This window comes from Eleutherodactylus coqui, chromosome 6 (genome assembly GCF_035609145.1).
Source record: "Eleutherodactylus coqui strain aEleCoq1 chromosome 6, aEleCoq1.hap1, whole genome shotgun sequence".
In the NCBI taxonomy this organism is placed as follows: domain Eukaryota; kingdom Metazoa; phylum Chordata; class Amphibia; order Anura; family Eleutherodactylidae; genus Eleutherodactylus; species Eleutherodactylus coqui.
In genome coordinates, this window is record NC_089842.1 from 96,650,058 (window position 1) to 96,669,432 (window position 19,375).

The following is a 19,375-nucleotide window of genomic DNA, read 5'->3' on the forward strand; positions in this document are numbered from 1 at the left end:
CGGGCCGCCGATTGCCATACGCTGTCTTGGCATGTATGCACATGTAATACATGCCAAGATTGAACATGCCGCAATCTTTACTGCACGCTTATTTCACTTATGTGTGATCAGCAGCATGGAAGTCTATGGCAGACTGGTATATTATATTCCATGCACAAAACGTGGAATATGCTGTACCAATATGGTCGTGTAAGGGTGCCATCAGGCTATATTCGTAAGCTTGGAATCTGCCATTTCAAAAACCATCGCAGAAATCCACAGCAATATACCCAGGATCTGTATACAGATTTAGGCCCTTTTAATATGCAAATCCACCTCTGGATTCAATGCAGAATACTTGAAGAAGTGACGTCACCTCTTTTTTCTCTGCATGAGGATTTCAAAACCGTGTGCAGAAAAAAATCGGTGCTGTATAGACTACGATGTGGATTCCCATTAAAATTAATGGGTCGCAGAAATGTCACAGATCTGATGTAGAATGACACGGCAAGAAAATGCAGTGTGCAGTGCTAATTGTCTGGACATGTGTGCCGCTCCACTGATGCTGAATTGCAAATGTTTCTGTTAAATGAAAATTACAAATAAAGAATAAAAAAAAAAAAAGAAAATGCAGTGCGAATATACCCTAAGGCCTCATATCCACGGGGAAAATCAGGCCCGACGCGGATTCTTCATGCAGAATCCCGCAGCGGGTCCCTCCTTTCCCGCAGACATGAGGCTAAAAAGTAAGCATTGCTGACGTTGCGGATCTGCCCTCCGTCATGACCGGATCTTCTTTCTTCGGCCCGGTGGATGTGCTCGGCACGCCGGCAGCATGCCGTGCACTCCATTTTGTTTTTGAACTCCTGCTCTCTGGCGCGGAAATTCAGCTGCGGGTGTGCGGCGGATCCGGACGGCTTCCATAGGCTTCAATAGAAGCCTGCGGGAGACCCGCACTAAAATGGAGCATGCTGTGGGTGTTTTCCCTCACATGCAATCCGCACCTCAAGGGAAAATGACATCCGCAGGTATTTAACTACCTGCAGGTGTCCAATGCATCCCCATGGCACGCGGATCATGCGTGCGTGTGACGCGCTGCGGATCTGTCCCCGTGGACATGAGGCCTAAGGCCGCTTTCACACAGCCAAGGAAATCGTGCGGCACAAATCTCACACGAATATGAACCCCATTCTTTTGAATGGGCTCATATACATGAGTGATTTTTCTTCCCACATCACATGTTTGTTCATAATAGGTTTTATTTTAGGAGTCCAAAACAAAGTATAGACTACAGACTTCAACCTGCAGCAAAATGTTTATACAAGGTAAATCGTAATTAAATTGGGATGGCTATTTACACTATTGTCTCAGTATTTTCCTATTGGCTAAACTCCATGTATTAATCCTGAGTATCCTGCAGATTTACATATCATGTAGCCATGGAGTCATTCTTCAGTTTGAAGAGTAAAACGATGTACAAAACGTTTGTCTATAATGAACAAAAGAAAAGCAAAGTGCCATATATTGTGGTATATTGTGCTGCAATTTAGGGCTCCTTCAAACGGACCTATTTGCACGCATTTTTGCGAGCGTAAAACATATGCACACAATGCGTAGAGAATAGCATCTATTGATGTCAGTGTGTTCTTTTATATTACCATTATTTGGTTCTTTCAGAGATCTTGGAGAACTAACCACAGATTTTCTATGGATGTAGTCTTGCCCAAATTCTCCATTGTCTTTTCATGTAATCACTGACAGACTTGATGATGTTGAGATCAGGACTCTGTGAGGACCATATAATCACTTCCATTAGTTCTGATGGCATTGACTGTATGTTTGGGATCGTTGTTCTGAGGCAGAATAAATTTGAAGCCCTGATGGTACTGTATGGTGGATAAGTATCTGTCTGTATTTCCCAGCATTGAGGACACCGTTAATCTTGACCAAATCACAAACACCTTTTGCTGAAATGCAGCCACAAACTTGCAAGGAACCTCAACCATACTTCACTGTTGCTTGCAGTCACTCACTAGTGTAATGTTCTCCAGTACTTTAGTGAACAAACTACCTTCTACTGCAGTCAAATACGACCCTAATTCAAAAAAGTTGGGACGCTGGGTAAAATGTAAAGAAATGTAAAGAAAAAATGCAATGATTTGGAAATCTCATATAACCATATTTTATTAACAATAGAACATAGAACACATATCAGAAGGCGAAAGTGAGTCATTTTTCCATTTCATTAAAAAACATTAATTCACTTAGAAATTGATGGCAGCAACACATCTCACAAAATTGGGTCACATGGCTGTATAAAAGAGTATGTTAGAGAGGCAGAGTCTCTGAGAAGCAAAGACGGTCAGAGGTTCACGAATCTGTGAAAAACTGCTTCTAAACATTTTGGAACAATTTCAGAAAAATGTTCCTCAACATAAAAGTGTGAAGACTTTGAGTATTCCACCATCTGCAGTATGTAATATCATCAAAAGTGTCAGAGAATCTGGAGAAATTCATGTGCACAAGGGACAAGGCCGACAGTCAATACTGGATGTTTGAGATCTAGGGGCTCTCAGGCGGCACTGCATTAAAAACAGGCATAATTCTGTAATGCAAATCACTGCATAGGCTCAAGAATACTTCCAGAAATCATTGTCTGTGCAATCCACAAATGCAAGTTAAAGCTGTATCATACATCGAAGAAACCGTATATCAACACAATCCAGAAATGCTGGCTTCTTCTCTGGGCCAAAGCTCATTTAAAATAGACTGAGGCAAAATTGAAAACTGTTCAGTGGTCAGATGAATCAAAATTTGAAATTATTTTTATAACCTACGGACGCTGTGTCCTGCAGACTCAAGAGGAGAAGGATTATCCAGCTTGTTATCAGACCACAGTTCAAACGCCGGTATCTCTGGTGGTATGGAGTTGCATTAGTGCCTATGGCATGGGCAGCTTACACATTGTGAAAGTCACTATCAATGTTGAGCAGTATATGGACGTATACAACATATGCTCCCATCCAGACGCCTTTTTCAGGGAAGGTCTTGCATATTTCAGCAAGACAATGCTAAACCACATACTACATCTATCACAACAGCAGGGCTTCGCAGAAGAAGAGTCCGGGTGCTGAACTGACCGCCTGCAGTCCAGACCTTTCACCAATAGAAAACATTTGGTACATTATGAAACAAAAGATCCAGCAAAGACGTCCCAGGACTGTTGAGCAGCAAGAATCCTACTTCAGACAAGAATGGGACAACATTCCTCTCCCAAAACTCCAGTAATTGGTCTCCTCACTTCCCAGACGTTTACAGATGTTGTAAAAAGAAGAGGGGATGGTAGACATGGCCCTGGCCCAACTTTTTTGAGATGTGCCACTGCCATCAATATCTAAATTAGTTATTTTTTTTAAAATAATTGTGAATAAAATATGGTTATATGAGATTTTCAAATCTTTGCATTCTTTTTTCTTTACATTTCTTAACATTTTACGCAGCTTCCCAAATTTCTTGGAAATGGGGTTGTCTTTCAAATTTTGACTCATCAGTCCAGAGCACCTGGTGCAATTTTTCTGCTCCCCAGTTTCTATATTTTCTTGCATAGTTGAGTTGCTTGGCTTAGTTTCTACATCTAAGATATTTTGGTTGCAATTCATCCCCGAAGACAACCCCTGGGCAGACATCTCGAAACAGTAGATGGATGTACCTGGGTCCAAGGGGCATTGCTAAAGGCTCATGGGCCCGGGTGCAAAAGTCTATCTTGGGGTCCCCCAACTTCTCTTAACCCCTTAACACAGAGGCGTAACTTGAAGCTCCTGGGCCCCAATGCAAAACCTGTAACAGGGCCCCTAACTATAATGCTTTCTTCATAGTACTGGGCTCCCTATATGGAGAGGAGAGGCCTTATGGGCCCCCTAAGGCTCCTGGGCCTGGGTGCAACCACATCCCCTGCATTCCTATAGTTATGCCTGTACTGGGTCCCATTAGTTTCTTCGAGTTCTGAGTTGATGGCACTGCTTGGCATCTGCTGATTTTGAAGGGAAGTCAGTATGATGTCTTTTATCTCAGTGCTCAACATTGCCATTTCTTTGTGCTCTTTCAAAAAAGCTTGAACACGACATTTTGAAACTCCATACTGCTTTGAAATCTTTGCTTGAGAGAGACCTTGCTGATGCGGTATAACTTGTGCCTTGTTGCTATACTCAATCTTGCCATGGTGTATGATCTGTGTCATGAAGCTGTCTTCAACAATCTCACCTGTGTAGCAGAGTTTGGCTGTTTTTGACCCAGTTTTAAGCCTCCTATACAGCTGTTTCAGGTAATAACTGTGTTTTCATTATGAAAATGATTATTATCAACTCTTTGGTATAATTGGTTTATCATACACCTCACTATAATCCCACAAAATCCCTGACTGTGTGCAAGTCTACCTAAGAGAATTTATGCTGTTTTATAGGCAAAAGGTGGCCAAACCAAATATTGATTTGATTTAGATTTCTCTTTTCTTTTTTGTTAATTGTCAAAAATAAACTATTAACACTACTTTTTTTGAAAGCATTCTTACTTTTCAGCTTTTTTCCACACCTGCTTAAAGGTTTTGTACAGCACTTGTAGCCCATGGCAATATGATGCCTGATGTTCTTTCTCTCCTTTTAGCTTTCTACAGCATATTCTATGTATTAATAGAGAACATAAATTGGGGTCTTCCTTCTAAGAACCCTGCAATACAACTGTAAGGCACATGATCATGTTATGCCATAGACATGACACCTAACTAGAGATGAGCGAGCATACTCGATCAAGCATTGTCCTTAGCGAGTCTCTCCCCGCTCGGCAGAGAAGGTTCGGCTGCCGGCGGGGGTGACAGGTGAGTTGCGTCCATGAGCATGGGCAAGCGGGGGGGAGAGAGGGAGAGAGAGATCTCCCCTCCGCTCCTCCCCCCCGCTCTCCCCCGCCACCGGCAGCCGAACCTTCTCTGCCGAGCGGGCAGGTACTCGCTAAGGGCAATGCTCGATCGAGCAATTGCCCTTAGTGAGTATGCTCGCTCATCTCTACACCTAACCAATCAGGACCAAACCTTAGTAAGATTCAGAATTTCTTCAGTGCTTCTCCATAAGTCATAGTTAGAAATGGTATTAGAACATTTCAGTTATAGAAGAATATAGACTGAGCCAATTAGTTGCTAACACTTTGGTGCCAGCTTTATTATAATTGAAGGAGAAAAGTCCTACTAATTACCTCTAATAGCTTGGAGGTAGAAAGCCTAAATGTTGAACCTTCATGTGCACTATGGGCAAGAATCAAAACTAATATTTATATACATGTGTTAATACTTAGTGGGGCCTCCCTTGGCCCTAATACCACCGGATAATCTCCATGGCATACTTTCTACTAATGTCTGATACACTTCAGTTGGTATTCCCATCCATTCACCCTGTAAACATCAGGTGACTTCTCTCAAAGAATATGCATTAGCCTTGCTTAGCAATGGAGGAGCATACTATAGATGGACAAATCATGCTACTCCATCTTCAAATAAGATGGATGCACCTGGGTGTAGAGTATGTCTAGGCATGCCTTTTGCCTGAGTGTGTTGTGCCAACAGTTAATCACGGCAGAGGTTCTGTTATGGTTCGGAGATGTTTTATGTGGCATAGTCTCCGTCCATTGGTTGTAGTGGCAAGTACCATGAATACAGAGTTGTACCTTGACATTCTAGACAATAATTCAGCTGCCAACAATGTGACAATACTCTGGAAATTGTCAGCAATACGTCCAACAAGACAACGCACCTTGTCACAAGTCCAACTCTGTTTTATGTTGGGTTACGAATATGGCTGAACCCCACTGAACATCTCTGAAAGGAACTGGACCATCTCGGTCGGGAAACATGAACAGAGTCCATCTTCTTTGAGAGAACTTGCCATATGTTTGAAGGATGAAAGAAGGAAATACCAGATCAAGTGTAGCAGACGTTAGTAGAAGCCACGGAGAGCATCCAATATCATTAGGCCAAAGCAGGCCCCACTAAGTATTAACATATGTAAATAAATACTACTTGTGATTCCTGCTCAGGTTTCCAACTCGCTTTAGTAGCATAATGCAGAATTCTGCTATTTATGATTTTACCCAAGAGTTGCAAATGGTCAATAGTTCCTGCTTCGTATGTTGATATTTTCGAGCCTAGAATTCAGTCACCTCTCAGCTCAATCCCCAAATACATCTATGGGACTGACAACCTCTACAGTCATTACTGTGCGTAATTCATGGGGTTGTCACAAACTAGTTTCTGCCCTATGAGTGTAGAAATACGCGTTTCACCTGTCAAACAGCTGGTCCAATCTAAGAAGGGTGGCAATGCTCTGAGAGTTTGTAAGAAAGGACAGAGAAACACCCAAAAATATAGTGTGATTTTTATTTTTACATCCTGGAGTCAGCGGGTCTTTCATGCTACAAGATCCCTTTTGCAGTTCATTTGGCTCTGAAACATTTTGTTGAATCTTTGATATTCACAGCCGGTACGCCGATGATTTATCATTGTCTTCTAACATTGTTTTGAGAAAATTCTCATCATCAGGCAAACGTGTCTTTCGGCTCCGGCTTCTCTCATCATCTGTGGGTTTTCACTGTCACTCACAGTTAAAGCCCCAGGTCGAGCCCTCCATAGATACTGTTGCTACGTCGGACAGGTCCGTTCACAGCAGCAGTTATGTAGTACGGCATAAGATCTTCCCTGCAGGTTATTACTGCGGCATTTTCACACTCCTGTCTAATTAACTCCCTGGTTCCTCTGAAAGCCACACAGCAGGGCCGGAGATACTTTGGCAGAAGATATGTGGATGCTAAGCTGTTTCTTCAGAAAAATAATCTTTCAGAAAAATCATGCAGCACGAAAGACAATAGCCGAGTCTGTCCACTCCATCCGGTGCTAGATCTGCTCTAGAGAAGCGGTCAGCTGTCTTGTCAAACCCAGCAAATGTTTCCAGTCAAATGCATTTATTTCTGTCCTGGAAACGGGATGTCTTTGTTTTGATGTAATGGCATCCAACACTTAGAATATCGATTGTACAACATTATTACATGCAGGAGCGCGTAGCTGGTGAGACACCGAGATGGTGCGTAGAATAGAACGGCAGGTGGGGGATGGGATTATAGTGTTTGCGGAAATGCAGTATGTTCAGTCTTCACCTGGAGCTCATGGATCTTACAGCTGAGCACCTGTGACATAATGTGCTCCACGGATGGAACTTATGTACATGTTTATAATATAATATACATTGCAGGGTGTAGGATCTGTACACTGCAACAATAAAGTATTGCAGTACATCCATTACATGCTGTTAGAGGGACTAGGTTTTTACAAAAATACAGTCTAAGGGGTTCGACAGACGAACATATGCGCAAATACGCTTGCCACAACAGAGATTATTTGCGCGTGAACAAGGGTGGTATGTTGGGTTACACCCTTCCCCTTACTTTTTTAAACCTGCCATAGGCACCCATGTGCACAAAAAAGACCCTGCTTCATGCATGTTAAAAATGAACGAAGATACGTTCCCATTGCTTTTAATGGGGACAGCGCTACTGCAGCCAGCCCCATTGAAAGCAATGGGATGCAGGCAACCTCCGCAGTGATTTTCTGGGAAGGGCTTGAAATATAAGTCTTGTCGCTTGGTCCCCAGCACTGCTCTAAAGCACTTTCTACAGGCCAGGGATTTAAAAATCCCTGTCTCCAGAAAGTGTTGAATTCAATGAATGGCTGAGCGCTGCCTGTGATTGGCTGAGCGCTCAGCCAATCAGACCAATACTTTCTGGAGGCCAGCAGAAAGTGCTTTAGAGCAGTGTCGGGGACCAAGTGACAAGACGTGTCAGAACCCCGACAGTGGTGGAAGGTGATGTACAGATATATATTTTTTTTCTGCAGCTAGGGATTATTTTCAGGGAAGGGTTTATATTTCAAGCCCTTCTCCGAAAATCACTGTTGGGGTTGCCTGCATTACATTGCTTTCAATGGGGCTGCTCTAGCACTCGCCCCATTGAAGGCAATAGAAGAACATTGCGATCCTCAGCTGTGGCAGGGGATTCTTTTGTCCCCGTGGGGAGTCCCATTATCACTGAACACTGTGGCAGTGCTGTCACAGTGTTCAGTGATGAAGGGACTCCCCGAAAGGAATCTTTATGCATAGCATGAACCTATGCGGTGCACGTATGTCCTATCATTTGCAGGTGCAAAGATGGACATGTGAACACATTATAGGGAACCAATGCTTCTATTAGACGCACTTTTTTTGTGCACATAGTCGCGGTCAAGAAAACGCTCGTCTGACTTCGCGTATAGGGTGGCTTCAGATGATCCTAAGTGCAAAAATGCCCTTGATAGCTTGATTTTTTGCACTGAGAAGGGCGCGCTATTGTGTGCGGCGTAGCGCATTTTATTGTACTTACTGTGCTGCCGGGGACCGTTCACATTGATACGAATAAGGGAGATGGAACAATACCTCTGCAGCGCCACCTATTGCAAGGCAGCATTCCTGCAAGTCAATGTTAGACTCTTAGACACACACATGCCACGAATGAAACGGCTGTGCAGCCTGATTAGTCCTCATTGTTATCGATTTCCCCCCCACAAAATTGCGCAGTTCATTGGGCAATTTCACAAGGTTTGGACACACATTTCTGCACCCCCATAGACTCCGATGGTGCCTTAGGTGTGCAAATAAATGCAAAAATAGAGCATGTGTGTGCAAAAGTGAAAGCGTGAATAAACCCATTGAAAATAATAGGTTTTGTGAGCGCAAAAATGTGTAAAATACTGTTGCCTATATGTTTCGGGCCCAAGCTATTTTGCGTCTTCAGGAACAGATACAGCTTAGCAGGTTCCAATATATATTAGTTAAACGGCTGTAACCTTTTTTCTCTGTTGGGCCATGAATGTGATTTTTAAGGCTTGGTTTTCCATTACCAGCACTGCTTTCTTTTCTTAGCATTTGTATACACACAGGCTCAGACTGGCCCACAGGGGTTCGCCCTACCCTACCTACACATGGGTGGGAGCGAGTCGTGCCTGACATACTCAGGCGCAAGGAGCATCGAAGAGTATGCGGAAACTCTGTCTGTGTGCTATGGGTGTGGGAGACCGCACATCTGCATGTTCTATTCTCATGCGAGTCTCACATGAAAATAGAACATGCTGCAATTTTTCCGTCTCGCAGCATAACTGCAAGAGAAAAATCGCCCATGTAAGTACCACCCATTATTTGTAATGGGTGTATTTGCATGTGAGTTTCGTATGTCTCGCAATGTACAAAATTTGCATGATTTTTTTGCCCACGTGAATGCACCCTTAGAGATTTAAAAATATGAGGGCAATTTATTATGGCTGGCATTAAAAAAGCCGGCCTTGTAGTATTTCCCCTGGCTCAGCATGCGCCCAATGCATGAAGAGGTGTATATATTAGCCGCATCTCGGCACCTCCGTGTGCCTACACTGAAATGTATGCTAGATCCCACCTGTTATACATAAATGTGTTGCTCTGTAACAGCCAGGCCCCTCCCGACACACCCTGCCCACTTTTAGCAAAAGTGGAAAGGGCAGCACAAAGACAAAAAGTCAAGAAATTTTGCGCAAATCACCACTTCTGCAAAAATCTACAGTTTTGTGGCGTAAAAGCTTTTATAAATGTCCCCCTATGTTTTTTTTTTAATATTCTAGTTAATTTTTGAGGGCAATCATAGACTTACTCTAAAAAAGGCTTTATGTGTATTCATCATTGTACACCATTAATTTTAACCCCTTCATGACATGGCCTATTTTGGCGTTGAGGACCAAGCGATTTTTTGGTATTTTTCCATCTCCATTTTTCAAAAGCCATAACTTTTTTATTTTTCCGTGGACGCGGCCGTATAAGGGCTTGTTTTTTGCGTGGCGAACTGTAGTTTTTATCGATGCCAATTTTGGGTACATAGACTATATTGTAAATTTTTTATTTTTTTTTTAATGATAGCAGAGAGAGAAAACGCATCAATTCTGCCATAGATTTTTTTATTTTTTTTTACACCGTTAATCATGCAGCATAAATGAGACTTTCCATTTTTTCTGCAGACCGGTACGGTTACAACGATACCAAAATTCTAACATTTTTTTTAGGTTTTCCCACTTTTCTGCAATAAAAACCCTTTTTTTGGAAATCTTTTTTCTATTCTAAATTGCTGCATTCAAAGTCACGTAACTTTTTTATTTTTTGATGTACAGAGCTCTATGAGGGCTTATATGAGGGCTTATTTTTTGCGAGACGAGCTGTAGATTTTATTGGTACCATTTTAGCATACATACGACTTTTTTGATCACTTTTATTGCATTTTTAGTGAGGCAAAATGCTAAAAATGAGCATTTTGCCTCAGTTTTTTAACTTTTTTTTTAGCGTTTTTTTCGGTGCACAATCAAAAGCATGTGCAACTTATTGTACGCATCGTTACGGACGCGACAATACCAAATATGTGGGGTTTTATTTTTTTTTTACCTTTTTTTATGCTAATCTGAGAAAAAGCATAAAAAATGTTTTTTTTACTCTTTTTTTTTACATTTTTTTAAATTCATTTTTTAAATCTTTCTTTTTTTCACACTGTTTGTGTCCCTCTGAGGGACTTTAACCACTGCCCTGATGATCGCTGTCATAAGGCATGGCAGAGCTACTGCTCTCCCATGCCTTATCGCTCATACAGCGATCTCAGGCATAGGCAATACAGGACGCCAGTGTCTGGCGTCCTGTTGCCATGGTGACAGGCCGGGCTCTCGCGATGACATCGCGAGTTCCGGCCGGAGACACAGAGGGAGCCGCGCTCCCGCTGTGAACTCTTCCCCTGCCGCGATCTACTTAGATCGCGGCAGGGAAGGGGTTAAAAGTGGCGGGCGCATCTCCGATGTCCCCCCGCTGTTGCAACGAGACGCTGGCTGTGACTGACAGCCGGCTCCCGCTGCGGGATAGCGCTGGATCATATGTGATCCCGCGCTATCTCCAGGACGTAAGTTTACGCCCTGTTGCGGGAAGTACCCCGCTCCCAGGACGTAAATTTACGCCCTGCAGCGGGAATGGGTTAATATGTTACATGTCTATTTTTTCAGTATTTGTGTCAGGGCAAGTGTGACAACAATGCCTGGTGGTGGTGGGGGGTCTTTTATTGCGTTCCCTAATGCGCATTTTTTAATATAATTTAGGCATTGTTGACATAGAGCTTGTTTTTTTATTGTTCAGCTCCATCATTGGAAGAAAACAATGACAGATACAGATATCCAAACTGAGGTCTGTGATCCCGCCCAACATTTAATTAGACAAAATGGTGCAGCATGCTTGTGCTATACTATATTGTACTGGATCCGCATCGGGGACTCTGAATGGAGTCTCTGACAGAGATGTGATCACAGCATTATTTTAGAAGTTTTTCTACTATTTTTCATTTTCATGGCTTGTCCTTCAAAGACAACTATTTTTTATACTATAGTCTTCATCTGTAACTAAAGCTGTTTCTGGTTAAATCAGCCTTGTAATAGTATCTATTGTCACTGATAGGTCTGTGCTGGGGCTGATTAAATACAGCAGCAGCTTCCTTCTACTAGGATCCCAGTGATCATATGATAAATCACATGACCACTGGGCCCAGTCGTTGTGTATGTGACAATAGAGAAGACTGAAGTAGTGAAAACTGCTTCTGTCTTCTCTGCAGGATGCTTGGCAGTCTTCTGACTAGCCGAGACCTGACCCTCAGCTGCCTCAAACCCTCTACATATACATACTATGGCACAGGCTTTTGGCTCCTAGTCCACTTGCCACAAGTATATGCAGGGTGGGCGTCAAGTAATTAAACAATATGGCTAAAACTTCAGATTACTTTTAGGCATAGTTGTTAATTTTTCCGATTTGCTTTCAGGGATTACACCCCCATTGGAACAGACAGCTTCTCATTTGTAGTGTACCAAAAGCCAATATAAGAAAGCGGACCCCTAGAAACAGTTAGCCAAAGAGTGCCCTATAAACAGTAGCAACCAGAGAATGCCTTGTGATTAACCAGCATTGGGCCTTCTCTCTTCAAGGGGCAAAGAGCAACTGCTGGTCTTCCTCTGTGGTAGACATGGCCTTGATGTTGGCACTTCCAATCCTCTTACCATCTATGGTGAATGAATAAACTCCTTCAAAGAATAAATCTCCTAACATCCATCATCCAGAATACGCATACACCTAATTAGCATGTCTTATGGCCTTGGTATAGTACACTAAGTGAGACTTGGAATCTAAGGAGTGCTTTTATAAAACTGCAAGAGCTAGGTAGGCGATTTACTCCCTGCTTTGAGTTTTACTCATGACTGCACAAAGCAAAAAGTCTATATCCAGGGGCTGGTGGAAAATAACCACTTAAGGAGGAAAGAAACACCAACTACTTGCTTTAAAATCTGAAGTGTGAGTCCTGATTCCTACATACGGAGGTAGTAAATGGTTACTTATCTTAGAATGAATCAGGTCTGACATTTCGGTTTCACCTAAGTAGAAGTTGCAATCAGGCACTGGCGGCACGAGTGCTACTTGTCCACATGCAGTATACAGAGGGCACAGAACAGTTTATTGTAATGGCAGTCAGTACTCTACTCTCACGCTGTAGCATGGAGTTAAGCAGGCAGTGAAAGGAACTGGAAAGTCAGCTGCAGATTTTATCACAACGGGGCTTAACTGATTCCTTAAATCTCAGGTGAAACTACACTGATATACTAGGAAACTGCAAAAATAGCAATTCCATAATATACTTTTATTATTATAATTACTCCTGTTATAATACAGATCACTGCAAAATGTATATAAGCATCACATTCTGATGCCAGAGCCTGGCAATTATACAGAGATGAGCGGTACTTCACAGGCACTACCTATGTCTTCCTGCAGAATAAGACTGTCACAGATTAGTTTTTTGTAGGAAATTTCTTCTTTATCAGAATTTGGGGAAATGGCAGGATGAAGACTTTTTGTAGATTGGGAAAAGGTTAGTTATGTGCTGAAAAAGTGAGCAGCCAAAGATGTCTGTGGTTGCAAACTTTGCAAAGACGAGTAGTAGTTGGCATGGTGGTCTGGTTCCGATGGAAAAGATGGGAAAAGTGAGCAACTACAGTGAGAAGATGTCACTTGTTAGTCATTGGATATTACTATACTGCAATCGCTTATACCAGTGTTTCCAGAACTACAGTCCTTATGACCCCCCCAACAGGCCATGATATAAGGATATTTATAAAGAGAACACCTGCTGCAATGTCTGAGGCACTGACCCTAATGACATCATCTGTGTAATACTGAGTAAATCCTGACAACTGGTATCTACCACTATATGGTCACTGTATGATGGTAATACTGGCCTTTGCATAAGCTCTATGATTAGGATGTGCCTCTGCAGTTGTAAAGCATGTATTACCTAGGTTGGGAGCCTGCGTGGGATGTTTTGCGCCGCCCCCTGCCCGCTTTATTAACCCCCGTTAGCTACACCTGTAGAGCTGATTGTCTGAACCACTGTCACTATAGCAGGCTTGATATCATCAATGGTCAGGAAATGGGAGTGCTGGCTTCATTCCCATTGAAATCAATGGGAGAGCCACGTCTCTAATACACTTCCTGTTCCTCTTATGGTCAGGACAGGACATCCGATCCTATATTATTATCTTAAAGATAATAATATGGTTGAGACCCTGAAGCAGTATAGGCCTAAACATGTACACACCATCAAACACAGGTGGAGCCCAAGAGATTGGGCTGCATTATACAGCTTAGAATGACTGGTCTTGACCATAAAGAGGAGCAGGAGGTGTAAACAGAAGCGTGGTTCTCCCATTGATTTCAAGGGGCGTAAAGCTGGTGCTCCCACTTTTCGCCCTGACCACTGATGATGACGTCTGGCTTGCTGCATTTCATCTGGCTGGATGATCAGCTGATAAACAAGGATCCATTGATCAACTACTGATGACTTATCCAGAGGATATGTCATTAGTTGAAAAAGCCCGGAATACTCCTTTAAACACTCAAATATTTCAGATACAGGAATTCTGCTCTGGGGAACCTCTGAGATAAGTGCATCCACATCTACAGGAGTACATTTCCTAGATGTAACATTTGGAACAGCTGCAAATAGGGAAGATGGAACAATACCTCTGCAGTGCTACAGAGTGGAAGGCAGCATTCCTGCCAGTCAATGTCAGACTCTTTAGACAAGCCTTATATCAATGACTGGGAATTGAAAACCAAGCCAGAATACCATACACAGACAGCTGTTTTGAGGGTTTTTTTTCTCATCAGTGTGCAGCAGGTTTCTGGCGTGGCCAGTGAGAGGCCTATAGATGTTGGTGATGAATGATATCCTTTCTCCTTAAGGGGAGCACCTAGAAGGTGAGGAAACTTATAAGGCCATTCATGCTCCTCTGGGAAATATGCAAATAGGGAAGATAGAACAAAACCTCTGCAGAACCACCTATTGGAAAGACAGCATTCCTGCAAGTCAATGTCAGACTCTTTAGACAAGCTTTATAACAATGACTGGGAATTGAAAACGAAGCCAGAATACCATACACAGACAGATGTTTCAGGGTTTTTACCCCTCCTCAGTGTGTAGGTTTCTGGCTTGGCTAATGAGAGACCTATTAACGTGGATCAGGATTAGAAAAGTCACTGTAAGTTTGCAGCAAGTAGAGGTACAAATACTGTATTACCAATCCTAAGAATGATATTGCTCAGTTCCTCTGTTAACAAAAGTTTTAGTGGACTCAGAATCTTCTATAAAATTCAATAGAAAGCGACTTTGCATGAGCAGCCTATCTACATGTAACTAGTATGTGGACATGACAGAAACAAGCTCCTTTCCATTGTGCGGAGTGTGTAGACCGGAGGTAACATTAATAAACCATGCATAATTCTATGTTTATGTTTAATACAGTTGAGTGACCATGTCGGACATACATTGTCATGTGTCCTATGATGTTGACTTAGTAATATCATATTTGGTTACAACACTCTACACACTATGCCATCATTATTCTAATAACATCTACCATCAAAATGTGAGATGAGATTCTCAAGTCGAACTAATTATGGTTCCAATTGCCTTATTACAGTTTAGTTTACTATCAAGTGGGCACATCCTTGACATTGCTTTGGGATCCTGTGAATTCTAATCATGTCTCTGTGATGTTGGATGACAGCATAGCCTAGGATAACGGTGGATCATGACTGTTCCTGACACAATGGTGGATTGTATTAGCAGAATTAACAAAAGAGCTGCAGGCGCTGATTTACATTGAGTCATTCTGGTCATTAGTTTTTCCTGAGGCATGTACTAGTGATTGACTCTAGCACCATTGTGTTTTTGAAAAGAGCTATTTGAGTGGCAACCCCGTTCTAATACGGTCAGTGTGAATGTTGTGCAATCACCTTCTTTATGTAACACACCACATTTATATTTACCTTTATTGGAATGCAACTCAAAAAAGTCTCATGTTGTAAAGTCTGATATACTGTAGAACACTTTTGATCAAAAGAAGCATTTTATTTCTGGCCAGTCATCAACCCAGTCACTGTAATGGGTCAAAACATTGCAGCATGTATGAGAAGATGTGGATTTATAAGGTGGAGAATATCTCAGTATAACCGCTAGGGTCAGTAATGCAAGTAGATGCCTTTGTATAAGGACTTATAGGCATCTATAAATGTCTCTTCTGTTTAATCAAGGGTTTGGCAGATGAACAGAGTAAAGACAGATTTTTCCACAAGGAGAATGAATACAGAGAGAAAAAAATAGAACATGCTCTACTTTCTTGGTTTGTCCCTGTTCTGTCATCTACTACGGTAAAGCTGCCTACTTCATTTGGAGATAAATTAACTGAAGAAGATGAGGATTTAAAGAAATATATATATATAAAAAACTATGTATAAATATATCAGGGGTCAATACAGAGAAATCTTCAATCGTCTGTTTATACCCCGGACTGTGACTGTAACAAGGGGGCATCCTCTACGTCTAGAGGAAAGAAGGTTTCTACACGGACATGGAAGGGGGTTCTTTACTGTAAGAGCAGTGAGACTATGGAACTCCATCCCCGAGGATGTGGTGATGGCGACTCGATAAAAGAATAGAAGAGGGTCATGGACGCCTTTCTTGAGCGATACAATATTATATGTTATAATCATTAATAACTTCAGAATGGTTGTTGATTCAGGGATTATTCCGATTGCCAGAATGGAGTCAGGAAGGTTTTTTTCATCCTAAATAGGAAAAATTGGCCTCTACCTCATTAAGTTTTTTTTTGTCTTCCCCTGGATCAACTTTGGGGGGTTAGAGCCTGAAATGGATGGACATGTGTCTTTTTTCTTACATTCTATATTACTATATGAATTGATATGGGGAGTCTAAGTATCCATGCGCAAGGCAAAGTATTGTGCATGGATTCTGAAAAGCAGCACACAGAGTCCTTATGGGTCCATACCATGGAGCTGTAGGCAGTCTGCATGCTGCCATATAGTATTTGCACAAGGCACCATATTCTCCCATAGAAATAATGCTTCTACGATAAAATACCTCTATAATACCACACGTAATGGAAGATACCACAATTTATACTCTCCAATTCCTCTTGAATACATAAGAAATAAACATGTGAGTGTTCCCGTAAAAAAGAACAAGCAGAAAACTCAACTATTGGTGCTGGTGAGACATCCTCTTCTCTATGATCACTCCTAGACTGGACACACTTCAGATAAATACACCATATGAAAAAAACGGAAACCAGGAAATGTAATATTTTTTATGATGTCTATCATCGCTGCATTTACCTTTTAAAGCGTATCGTGGGTAAAATCCGTCATCACCTATCATTTAAACAGGTGATAAATGATAAATCAATGGGCGTAAGAAGGCTTGGACCCTCACTGTTCACCAGAAGAGTCCTCTAGTCATAAGACCATGGCTAGGAAGAGTTTGAATGGATCATTGTGGTTATTTGTCAGTGGTGTAGACTTTGAATGAAGTGGTAAAGCACATGCTCTACTGCTGTTCCAGTCAGAGTGGCTAGGGGGGAACCAGGGTTCTTACCAGGGGCGTAAGTATAGAGGATGCAGGGGATGCAGTTGCACCCGAGCCCAGGAGCCTTAGGGGGCCCATAAGGCCTCTTTTCTCCATATAGGGAGCCCAGTACTATGAATAAAGCATTATAGTTGGGGGCCCTGTTACAGGTTTTGCATTGGGGCCCAGAAGTTTCAGGTTATGTCTCTGCGCAGCATGGTTTAGGTATGGGTATGGGTATAGGTACAGATACAGATAGAGGGGGGGGGGGGGCAGCTCACGTTTTGCATCAGGGCCCCTGAGCCTTTACTTAAGCCCCTGGTTCTTACTTATGGTGATTGTAGAGGTCCCAACAGTTGGGCTTCCATCGATCTGGCATTTATCACCTAGCCAGTGGTTCAATGGTAAGTGATACCTCTACAAGTATAACATTTAATCTATTATTTCAACAATGCATTATTGGACTCAAAAACATATCAGTCATTTGTTTCAGAGAAAACGTACTTTAAATAACATTTAGCATCCTGTTACTCTTGGGTACCTTTGGGTTCCATGGTGGCCTCCATCGTATTGATAGGAGGAATAGCACTGCATGCAGTAGTATTTTTCCCATCAAACCTGAATCTGTGACGGAGGCTCCGAACTTAACCTCTGACGCAGATTTCGCTTACAGAAACCATTACAGTAAAGATATATTCTCTGAATGTAACCTGAATAAAAACATCCAATGTTAACAATACTGTCTGTTTTCAGGGGATGAGAAGGGGTGCATGAAAAGTACACATTGCAAAGTGACTCCTTCTTTATTTTATGACTTCAAAATGTTATTGTGTCAAGTCTTCTAGAGTAGAATATGATGTTTCCAGCAGCTTCCCTTCTCCCATTTAAGACATCCAAATGTTCTAGTGTGCATGTAGAAAGTGGTTCTAATGAAACCACCACTTTAAGGATACGTTCACACATAGAGTAATTGGGGCGGAAATATGCACCAAAATCCGTGTTAGAAAAATGCATCAAAATCTGCACCATCGGGCGGATTTGGGTACACACATGCACCAAAAGCTCCAGTGCAGATTTTGCGGTTGATTTGGTGCGGATCTGCACCACAATCCACTACACGTGAAAGTACCCTGAGACAGATCATGTTATTTTAGTTTGTAGAAGCATTTTACCTTAAAATAAAAAAAAATCATTTATACATAAACAGCAGTAAGTCCTACATTTGTTAACTTTTGTAGAAATTACTTTCCAGCCATGTTCTCAATAATATATTTTCTGGGATACTGGGTGACAAGCATTATAGCTGCCCTTAGGAAGATTGTCACCAAGCTTCCAACAATACAGGAGAGGAAAATTTGTCAATTTGGAGTCTTGAAACAACAAAAATGGTAACTTCATTGGTTGTCATATAGACTGTCTGCAAAGAGATGTAGCCTGAAGCTCCTTGGATGTGAAATGGAATCTGCAACATTGCCATATTACATGCAATTTGAAATATTGTTGTCCTCATACATTGCATTGGGCTACGAGAAACCCCTCAGATATAAGAGCTAGTGATGAGTGAATGTTTGAAAAGTTCTGTTTGGCTGGATCGTCGAATTTAGCAAAAATTCCAAAAGTCCAAATTAGTTTGAACCGAATCAGAACTTCACTAATGCCTCTAAAACTAATGTATAACACTGTCTAAAAGCCATAAAAGCCCTATATAACACTCTTACGTCACCTAGGAGTGTATCTAAGTACTTCTGAACTGTTTTTAAGGCAATATTAGGAAAGAAAAAGAAGAAAAAAGTAAGATCAAAAAAGAAAGAGGAAGAAATAGAAGAAGGAAAAAGAAGGAAAAAAAATATTTTTCCTTTTTCCTATTTCCTTCTTCCTGATTTTCCTTCTTTTTCTTCCTTCTTTTTATCCTTCTGTTTCCTTCTCCTGTTTTCCTTCTCCTTCTTTTAAAAAGAAGAAAGGAAAAGAAGAAGGAGAATTGTAGCGGGTTTAGCCGAGCTAAACCACCTGTGGTTTGGATTTGCACCGAACTTAACTTTTGGCGAAGTTCAACCCAAAACAGGGTTCAACTATTTGATTTAGCTAAACACTAATCAGAGCCAAGGTTCAACTACAATTTCTGAGCTTGCTATGGTTGTGTCCATAAAAATGGATCTAACTAAGCAGCAGCTGAACATTGTTTTAGCAACAGAAGAGGATAATTGAACAAGTAGTCTACTACTGTACCTGCAGACCATCAATAAGCGGTTTAGTTGCTATTGATGGTCTATAACTGGAAAGGTTAGTCACATTCACATGCCAATGGCTAAAAGGT

At 41.7% G+C, this 19,375-nt stretch overlaps 1 protein-coding gene across 6 annotated transcripts in view; it reads right to left on the minus strand.

Annotated features, from left to right (window-relative positions):
* LOC136631407 (potassium voltage-gated channel subfamily C member 1-like) overlaps window positions 1-19,375 on the minus strand; it is a 113,449-nt gene that overhangs the window by 44,506 nt on the left and 49,568 nt on the right. The gene's annotated exons all lie outside the window — the stretch shown is intronic.